This window comes from Manis javanica, chromosome 3 (genome assembly GCF_040802235.1).
Source record: "Manis javanica isolate MJ-LG chromosome 3, MJ_LKY, whole genome shotgun sequence".
NCBI lineage: Eukaryota > Metazoa > Chordata > Mammalia > Pholidota > Manidae > Manis > Manis javanica.
The window spans coordinates 143,420,420-143,431,251 of NC_133158.1; positions in this window are offsets into that span (position 1 = coordinate 143,420,420).

Genomic DNA, 10,832 nt, shown 5'->3' on the forward strand with positions numbered 1-10,832 from the left:
AAGGCAATATTCAAGGTGAGATCTGAGGATGAAAAAGATGACAACGCAAAATTCAGGGACAGAGCATTCCAAGCAGAGGGCCCTGAAGCACACCGGGGAGACAGAAACTGGTAGGTTAGGTAGATGAAGAGACGCCATAGATCATGTAGTTCCTTGTAAACAGGCATAAGGACGGTGGATTTAAATCTCCAAGCAACGAAGAACCATTGGTAGGTTTTAAAAGGGGAATCAACATAATCTAGATTATACTTTTCTCATCCTTTATTGTTTTTTTTTTAAAGATAACTTTGGTAACTGTGTAGAGAATGAATTAAGGGTGGTGAGGCCAGCCGAAAGACAGTAGTCCTATCCACAAATGATTTCAGCTCAGATGACCATAGTGTTTCTGAAAATAGATAAATCCAGTTTTGGAAACTGAGTCAACAGAATTTGCCAACGGATTGGGAAGTAGGAGAGATGGAAATTCATTTCAGAATACCTTACAACCTATTTACATGGTTCTTAAAGCTCTTTATAACCTGTTACAGGTCCTCATCAATGAATTGAACTTTTTGACACATGCTCATTTTTTATTTGTATGTTTGCACACAAATATATTTCTGTGATCTTATCTTTTTAAAATAGCTAATCTTTAACAGATGTAAACGGGTCAAAGAATGGACGGAAAATAAGGAGTAGAGCAACACGTGTACACACCTCTTTAAAGAAGCTTGAATTAGAGGTCATGTTCTTCCATTACCCCTCTAGCGAGGCGGCACCTGTACTGATTGCTCTACAAACTAACTCCTACTGCATGCAATCTTAGAGCAGCCGTCAGACAAGATGTCCCCTTGGTCAGATCTGTCCCTTTTAGGAGGCCAAAGCCATCAGTTTCTACAAGCTGATAGCACAGACTCCACTCAGGCCCCACTTCCCGGTACCCTCCAGTCGGTTTCGCGAACCAATTTCCGGGACTTGGAGCGAAAACGCCAGTGAGGTGACGTCAGCGCGCAGCAAAGGCCGGGAATGGCGTGACGTCAATGCGCCGCGCGACCCTCGAGCAAGGTCCAGTCTTGTCTCGGTTTAGGCGCGGCTCCAGGTGTGTGAGTGTGTAGGGGGAGGGGTGTAATACGTCATCTCACCGCGCGGGCAGGGCTAAGTCCCAGCTCTCTTCGGCTCCTGGTTCTCCGCAGCAGGTGTGAGGGAACGTTAGGGTCCGTGGCTTGTGTGCGCGCTCCTTGTCCTTGCTTTGGTCTTCTCCCGACTCTCTGGCCCCTCCGCCAACGCCGAGTCCTCACCACGCTCGGTGTGGGTGGTATTCACCTTACAAGGTTAAAGAACCAAGGGCTCGGAGAGGTGAACTCACTTGCCCGAGATTGCATAGCAGAGCTGTAGTCTAGATAGTCTAGTCATTCTCGCCAGGATAAAAGGAACATAACCATATCTTACTCATGAAATATTGTGAGGTGATTCATGTAAAGCGACTTGCAGACTCTTTCCCTACGGGTCTGTCCATGCACCCCAGAGCAGGAACCAGTCCTGATGTCTAGCTGGCCCCCCAGCGTCTGGACACAAAGGAGAACAGCATACTGGGCAAAAGGCCTGAAGCCGATTGCACATCTTTCCCAGCAAAAGGTGAGATCAAAATGTAGATGTCTCCGCTGCACTCTACCAATCACACATGTATGCACACATCATTCATCTCGTTTTTTAAATTGGGATCACCCTACACTCATCCAGACTACGAATCTAGTAGTCAAACTGCTCTTTCATGCCCTGAACATCTGATTATTCACTGATTCCCATCTCCTTTTCCTTCACTTTTCTTTATTCCCACTAGGTAAGACCTCATCAAATGACCTTTAACACTCCCACGAATTGATTATTTGTTCAATTAATTTTTATTGATGCTTAATGATCATTAGTTATCACTGATCACCACCCAAGATCTTCAGTTTTACCCCATGTCAACACAAAGTGGGATTATCCTTATCCTTCCTGGCTCTAGATCAATGAGGTGTGAGTAGATGTGGCCCCTGTTCCTTTCAGACACAACATTTAATTGCCACTTTGAGGAACTCCAGAACTCTCTTCCCTCTCTTGCCCAACCACAGGCAGCATCTGAAATGATGATAAAACATCAGCCTGCATCCCTGAATGGTTAAGATAAACAGAACCCGCATGTGGACCCATGATGAACAGGTAGCATGGGAAAGGGAAAAAAAACTTTTGTCCTAAGGCACTAAGACTTTTGGAGTTGTCACCACAGAGTAACCTACCCCCTTCAGACTCATAAAAGGACCTAGGGTAGTGAACAAAACCAAATTCAGTCTCTGTTCTAGTGGAGCTCATAGCAGGTATATCACTATAAAGTACAGATCTGATCATATCCTCTTCCCTGCTTTAAAACTTTCAGTATCTTCCCATTGCTTGAGGGATGAAGTCCAAATTCTTTACCTGGCATTCTACATAATCTACTACTTGCCTCCAAACTCCTCTGTTCCCTTTCCCATCTATTCTAAGGTTCAACCAAACTGTACTACTGTCTGTTTACTGCCTTAGTCCATATGCTTTCAAACCCCTGCCTGAACATTCACTTACACCTTACCTTCAACATAGGATGCCCTCCATGCCTGTTTGCTTATCCTGGTTTACTACCCTGTGCCCACTAAATACCTCATGCCACCCTCTACTAACCCTTTTAGAACGCTCATAACGGTCTTAACTACATGTTTCAGTCAATGTCTTCCTCCAGGGCTGTCACCAGAGTTTGACATCTGTCTTTTGATTTTATTTTTGATGAAGCCTCCTTTAGCAGGTAGTTCCAATATACTTTATAGCTACATGACAAAAGATGAAAAGAATTCAAGTTAGGAAACAAGATTTGCTCATACTAGATTTGCAATGATGATTCTCAGCTTTGGGGAGAAAGAAAAAAACATAACTAAAGTAAGGAACTTAGCTTTTCCTTTATCTGGTTAAGGCTTGCCATATCAAAGTCTGTTCATTGTAGATCATAGATAGAACCAGATGATATTTCAGGAGATCATCTTGTGATCTTATTATACAAGTAAGTTAAGTGTTATGCTCAAGGTTAGTTATTGCTTTGCAGGTGCAAAATAGTGGCTTTCTAATTCTATCATGTCCTCTACACTTTTGTGTATAGAAGGGCTTTCGTCTCCCCAACCCCACACCTTTTCTTTCCTTTTCATCTTCTTGTATTTTTAATGAATATCACTAAGGGCTTACAGTTTTTGTGTGTTATAATTCATTACCATCTGTGTTCTTTTTTGATGTCAGATTGTCTCAGATTTGGCCAGTGGGAGTCCCTTTGAGCTGCTTCTGTAACCTTTTTTTTTTCCAAGCCTCTAAGAATTTTATTCTTGAAAGATTTAGCAGATAACATCAACTTAAATGGCTTTAGGTAAACTTAGGCAGCTGATAACCATAAGGACCTGTCCATTTCAGTTCAACTTAAATTAGTATTAATGCTTAATATTTTCTGTTAGAATTTTCTGGAAGTTTTAGAATGCCCAATTTTTACAAGCACTTTAAATCAATTTTATTAATACCATCTGGAGGTAGAAAAAGGTCTTTCATTTACACATTTAGACACACAAACATACAGATTGAGATGTAATGACTATAGTTAGCAATCCTATTCATAAAAGAACATATACACAGACAGATAAACTGATATAAAGATTTGAGTTACTGATATCCAATTGCCGTCTTTGGTTTTAGCTTATTTGATTAAAAGTATCTCAGTTTTCAAGAATAGACTCTAAGGGCGAGCAATTTATAAAACTGGGTTAAGGTTTAGATGGCCCCAGACTAACAGGGCAGATGAAGGCTCTGTACTGATAGGGACTGTGTGTGTCCAGGGTCTGGAAATGAAATGCAAGTACAATTCTAGCACTAGTCATTTAAAGCCAGGCTGTATTGAAGAGGATAAATTTATTCTGTTTCAGGGAGTCTAGCTTAAAAACCTCCCAATTTTTTAAGATAATGAACCCAATAAGTAGAATAGATTTCCACCAAAATAATTTAGAAAACTAGTTCCATATTGTCATAGTTCACGGGACTTTTGACTATTTTCCTTCCTTGCATTAAAATAAACTTAGTTGCATAACCTTATTATATTGTATACTTCTCTCAGGGACAAGCCTCTCCATTAGAGAGTTTGTATTGAGGCCAGGCTTGTGTGCAGAAGATAAGGCACTTCTCTTTCAGGGTCTGGGGATCAAATTGCTCCCAGTTCTTCAGAATGTAGCCAGAGGCATGTCTGGCTTTAGACTTGAAGAGGATGTTCCCATCTTGCGGTGGTGAGCATTGGGTTCCGTGAAATGGCTGAAGTTAGGAGAGAGTTAGGAATGCCCCGTGCCTCACTGAGGCCAGGGCAGCCTGAAGAGGCAGGCTGGGAGTCATAGACAGAGAGACTCTCCTCGTGGACACCCAGGCGGGCTGTCAGGGCCTGATTCCAGACACGCAGGCCTTTGAGGAGCCGCTGAAGTGCAGCCTCAGCCTAGACTCTCGCATAGCCCATGGCTTTCCTCAGTCCCTCACATCCAAGGAGATGCCTCTGAAAGGGAATCCTGTCGTCCACTCAGGAGACTTTCCCGGCTCCCAAGGAAGACCGGGGACCCACTGAGGGAGACGCAGGGGAACCTGTCGCTCGAGACTCTGAGATCTGCAGCCAGGCTAGTCCCATTTAAGTGGCTGATGAGCACCCAATGCTGTGTGCCACAGACGGCTTACTTCTATAAGGAGAGTGAGAGAAGGCAGGCTTGGATGCCAATACTCACCTCTCAAGTTATCCCAGACAAGCCCCCAAAGATGATGCCAGGGTTCTTGTTCACAAAGCCAAAGAATGAGCTTCACAAACACTCAAGGTAGGAGAGCAAGGTACAGGCTTTTATTTAGAAATAAAGTGAGAGAATAGAGCTCCTGGCTCATGCCAGGAGGGGACAAGAGAGCCCTGCTTCTGTAACCTTTTAACCAATCTCCATCAGCCTTTGAGTTCTTTCTTGCTCACCTTGTACCTTACCTGAGCTAGATCTGAATTGCCATTTTTCCAAGCAGTTCTGGTTCCTTTCTACAAGGTATAATATTTATAAACAAATGCCTGGGCTTTAGGTCTACTCGTTGATGCTGGGGTATCCTTGCCTCCTGACCCTTTCAGTTTCCCATCGACCTGTCTCCTCCTTAGTTTTTTGTTCGGCTTAGTACTATTTCACTCTGGGAATACAACTTCTTTTTTTAAACCAGTCCCCTATGGAAGAACAATTATTTCCAAAATTTTGCTATTATAAATAATGCCACAATGAATAACCTTGCACATATGTTGTTGCAGACCTGTGGTTGTGTATCTTTGGGGAAAATTCCGACATGTGAACCTGCTAGATTAAAAGATAAATGCAAATGTAGCTTTGTTAGATAATGCCAAATACTCCACAGAAGTCATACCATTTTGTTTTTCCACCAGCATTGGATGGGGCTATCTGTTTTCCCACAGTCTCACCAATAGAGTTACAGAATATGTTGTCAAATGTGTACATTTTTCCAAACATGATTGTTGAGAAATGATATCTAAATGTGATGTTAATCTGCACATCTCTAATAGTGAAACTGAGGTTATCTTTGTTTAAGGATCATTTGAATATCGCTTATTGGATCATTTGAATATCAGTTATTACTAACTGTGTGCATATCTTTTGTACATTTTTCTATAGGGTTTGGTTCTTTTTTCCTTGATTTTTAAGTGTTCTTTAACATTAGGAACATAAGACCTTTATGTATGATATATATTGCAAATATTAACTCTCAGTTTGATATTTATCTTTTGAATTTGTTTATAATGTTTGCCACTATTCTCATTTTTATGTAATCAAATTTACCAGTATTTTCTTTTACTGTGTCTGGATTTTGAGTCATAGGCAAAATCTACTATAAATTTTGACATTAATTTTTTCCTGTCATAAGTGATTTGAAACCTACAGATTTATCTACTTATTTTAATATCTTCAACAGGTATTGCTGTAGTCATCAGTAATCTTATGATTAAAAGTTTTTACATCTTTTTTTCCTTCTTTTTAAAGAATTCATTTAAAATAACCTGATTTTGACCTTTTAGAAAGAGACTTGGCAATATGTATTGAAGCATAAAACTTTTCAACCTTGAAATACTATCCTGGGGAAAATTTCCAAACCCAGCACCTAATACAATACCTGATATTTATTAGGTACTCTTTCAATATTTGCTGAATGAAGGTATAAATATGGGGATGGGGTGGAACTCCACACATAAAGATGTTTGTTGCTAATTATTTACCTAAAAATTCAGCTGCAATCTAGAAAGCCAATAGTAGAGTTAAAAAAACTATGGTATATCTACTTCTTTGAAAATGATGTAACATGTGAAAAATAGTCATTCTAAAAGATATAAATAGTATGGTTATGATATATAATATGAGTGTGATGATAGATGAAAAAAGCAAATTAACAAAAATGATCCATTGAATATATACACACATTAAAGAAAAATAATGCTTGGAAGGAAATAGAGCTGAATGCTCAGAGAGAGTTGTATTTCCGTTTTTCAAATTCTCTATTTCTGGTGAAAGACTAAGATTTGTTAAATACCCCTTCTCTGCTCCCTGGCTGCTATTTAGACTCTGAGTAGAGTGATGGAAGATCATTTGAAAATGTGAAGTAGGCCACAGCTAAGGGAGAATTCAACCTTTGGAGGGGTACAGTATAGACTTCCCACCAAACAATTGACAGTAGAAGTCTGATTATATACAAAGGTCCACTTTTCATTGTAGGTGGCCTTACAGTTTTGAATCTCATATCTCTTTTCTATAAATGCATATCCATTTGAGGAGAATAATGGTACTGCGTTATAGAGTTAATGTAAGGATTAAGTGAGATAATTCATATAAAATGCTTAGCACAGACCTGTCGACAGTGAGTGATTAACATGTTAGCTGTTTTGTTTTTGGGTTTCTGGGTTTTTTTCTTAAATTATAAAAACTTGGTTACAATGTCCCTATGTGTCTGTGCATTGCAAAATTTCTTGTCTTTAAAGGATTTCTTATTACTTCAGATCAGTGCATTTGAAATGACTAGTTCTGTCATCACTCATTGTCCACTCATATTTTACATAGGCTATGAAGATTAAACAGCTGTTTTGCACATAAAGTTTTTTCTCTTGTACATAAAAGTAGCACATACTCACTATACAAAGTCTGAAAAATACTGAGAACTATAAGAATTCTAGCCATTTATAGTTCAACCACCCATTTAGGTGTGCTTTGTATTTTCGGTGTAAAGTTATATATGTGTGTGTATAGATATATGGGTTTCATTTTTACAAATTAGGGCTAGAGTATTTCTTACACAAGAGTCAATTTTATGATTAATGTAAAATGTATCTTTTGCTTTAAAACAGGAGCAATTAGGTAACTGTAGATAATGAGGGTTTTCCCCTGGTAAACAGAGGATGGTATCTTGTCACAACCTTTCATGTTCACCATTAATAGGCAACCACAGTAGGCACATTGAACTTGGTGGAAAAATGCTCTAAAAATGCTTTAAAGTGAAAGCAAATCTAACCTAATTTAGAAATACAATGCTGCCTATATAACTTGAGGAAGGATATATGAGAATCAGGTTTTGTTTTAGAAAGGCTTTCTTCTTTAGCATAATAATGAGTAAATATCTAAAATACTTAAAGATATTTTAAAATAAAAAAATCTTTATTTTAAAGTTATTTCTTCTTTGTATATAAAATTTGGCCCTTCACGTGAGAAGTGGGGAAAACGATATATAATTATATCTACTTGCTTACTTTTCCAATGAGAAAACAAAAGAAGAATAAAAAGAAACTAATGAAAATGGTTACTGGTTACAGGTTAGGGTAGGTAGGAATGGCTAGGATGTAACCAGGATTTCTCTGAATATATCTTTTCATGCAGTTTTCACTTTTGAGTCATGTAAATATTCCGTGAATTCAAAAATAATAAAGGTATAACTCAAAAAGATAAAAGCAAGCCTTAAAATTGAATGCAAATAGTACAAATCAACCTAAAATTGTATTTATAACATAAAGACATGAAAAATCAATTCAAGTAACTTTTGAATGCAGCACTATGAATAAGGGCAGAAAGAACTATAAAGAAATTTTGAACCTTCCTGAGTGGTTTTATTAGAGGTGGTGGTATTGTTATAGTGATTCTGAAAATATCTGGTTGTGTTGTAGCATAGAGCAAAATCAGTAAATATATTGATGCTTTTTGGAACCAATGTTCTTTGCAGGAGAAGAGGGATACAATTAGGAATGGGGAAGATAAGGAAAAAATCTATGGTGTGTATTCAATTTGGAGGTACCAGTATTATTTTTAAAAAATATATGTGTCATTGTTTTTTCTACTGAATGGGCCTGTAAGTAGTGACACCTCAGTAACAATAAGCCCAGCTAACTTCATTATTCAGTTTCTGAATACCATTTCTAACTGAAAGGAACCAGAGCTCCCTGGGGAAATGGTTAATCCAGCTCTGAGGCAGCAAGGAGGGAAAGTACAAGGTAACTCGGTGTCCTTCCAAACAGAAATACTCCAAATTAATAGGGGTATATCCAGAACAAAGTAGCTGGCTTGATGGGGCTTCTTCTGCACAAATTTGGGAGTTTGAGATTTTAAAAAAATGATGACAGATACAGATTATAATGATGTCAGTAACATAAATTCCAGGAACTTCCTCCATCCCCTAGATATTCTGATTAAGAGGTCTGGGCTGGGGTTTGACAAGTCATAGCTCTGAACAGCTTGCAGGTGACACTGCTGCTGATCTATGGACCCCAGTTTGAGTATCGCTGGAATATAAAACTTTCAGAAGTATCAATGACTTTATAGTGAGAGAGAGAGAGAGAGACATGGAGAAGGGGAATAAAAGAGAAAGCTTTTCTTTACAGAAGAATGCCAGCTAATTAATGTATAAGGAAAGACAGATTTAGAAGATCACCATTTTTCAATTCCTAGTGTAATAACTGATTTAGGAAAGGGTCATCATTGGCTGCTAAAAGCATTAAGAGAAAGGCTTTTGGGGAATAGGATATTCACAGTGTCAAAATATACTTATCATATGAAATTACTGATTAAGAACAGAAGGGAAAGTTACATTTTTATCTTGGGAAAATCTGGTGGACATAAAGGAAGTGATCAAATTTAGCATCATCAATAAAGGGACAAACTGACACTATGTGCCTCCTAGTGGATGCAGTGAGAATTACATCATCTATGGAATATTCTTGCCAAAAATGTTAACCTGAATTTAATCATGAAGACTGTGGGACATTCTTTAAATTATCTGGCCTGGACTTTTCAAAAATTTCTAGGTTGTGAAAAAACATCAGAAGGCAGGGAAAATACTCTAAAAAATGACACCACCAAATTAATAGATCTTGGACCAGATAAATTCTATAAATAAATTCTATTGGGGGTTTGATTATAGGTTTAGATGATATTTAATTAATGCTTAAAATGTTATATGTTAATTATGGTGTTGTGGTTGTGTAAGAAAATTTCCATTCTAAAGAGATCGATGGTAGTGTACTTACGTGTGAAGTGAATTGTCAGGATGATTCTGTGTGTGTGTGTGTGTGTGTATGTGTGTGCATGAGGCAGAAAGAATAGACTTCTCTGGCAGTGCTAATGAGTGTTTTAACATAATTTGGGATATAGTGTCAGAGGGGTTTCAGTCCACCAGATTTTTAACATAACATTGGCTATCAGCAGATTAACTTACTTCAAGCATGAGAAAGCACATTTTACTTTGAAAGAAACACACAAGTATGAAACTTGGTTATTAGATGACTTCACCACGTGAGTAGTATTTTCACAAGCATTATCTCGTTTTGTTCTCACAAAATCTCATGGGAAAGCATTACAAATATTGTCAACACTATTTTAAAGATTTGAGGAACTGATTAAGTAGTTACTGAACCTAGTCCTCTGATTGCCTAGATTTAAAATAGTAATTATTATCATACACAAATTTAACAATAATGTGACTCCTACAAGTGTTACCATTCAATTTCTTTTTCATTTCAATCAAGTGGGATTGGTCAGACTGCTTTTTGGGCCGAAAGCCTAGGAGCCATCCTCCTTTTTCCCTCATTATCTCACATCTCTCAGCAAATCTTATCAGCTCTGCCTTCAAAATATGTCTCCCTTCTGGCCTTGTCTCAGTCCCGTCACTACCACCAGGCCAACATTAATTCTCACCTGGATGGCTGCATTCTCCACACAGAATTTTGCAGGAGAGGCCTACAAACGAAAATCAGATCACATCAGTGCCCTGCCTTTAAACCCTTTATTCACTTCTTAACTCATCCTGTTTACCTGTTTCTCCCACCTCTCTCTCCCCTTGCCACACTTGCCTTCACTTCCCTCTATCACTCCTAATTCGTTACACTTCAAGGCTCTTAAACTTGCTGTTTCCCCAGCTGAAAGCACACTTTCCTCTGGCCTTCCAGTGATACATGGCTTCACCTCCTGCAGGTCTCCACCCAAATGTACAGAAGCATTCCCTGAACCCTTATCTAAATGAACCTCCTCATCGCCCCCACGCCCTGCCTGTAACCCTGCCTTATTATCTTTCATGTTATTTATCATGGCCTCAAAGTACATCATTGACTCATTTACTTATTGTTTCTTTCCCTCCCAGAAGGTAAGCTCTGTGGCAGCAGGCACTTTCTTCACTGTTGTATCCTATGTGCTTAGGACATAAAAGGCATCTGAAAGCAATTTGAAGAACAGATGAATGAATAGAACCTCAGTGAATCCCTAAGTGAG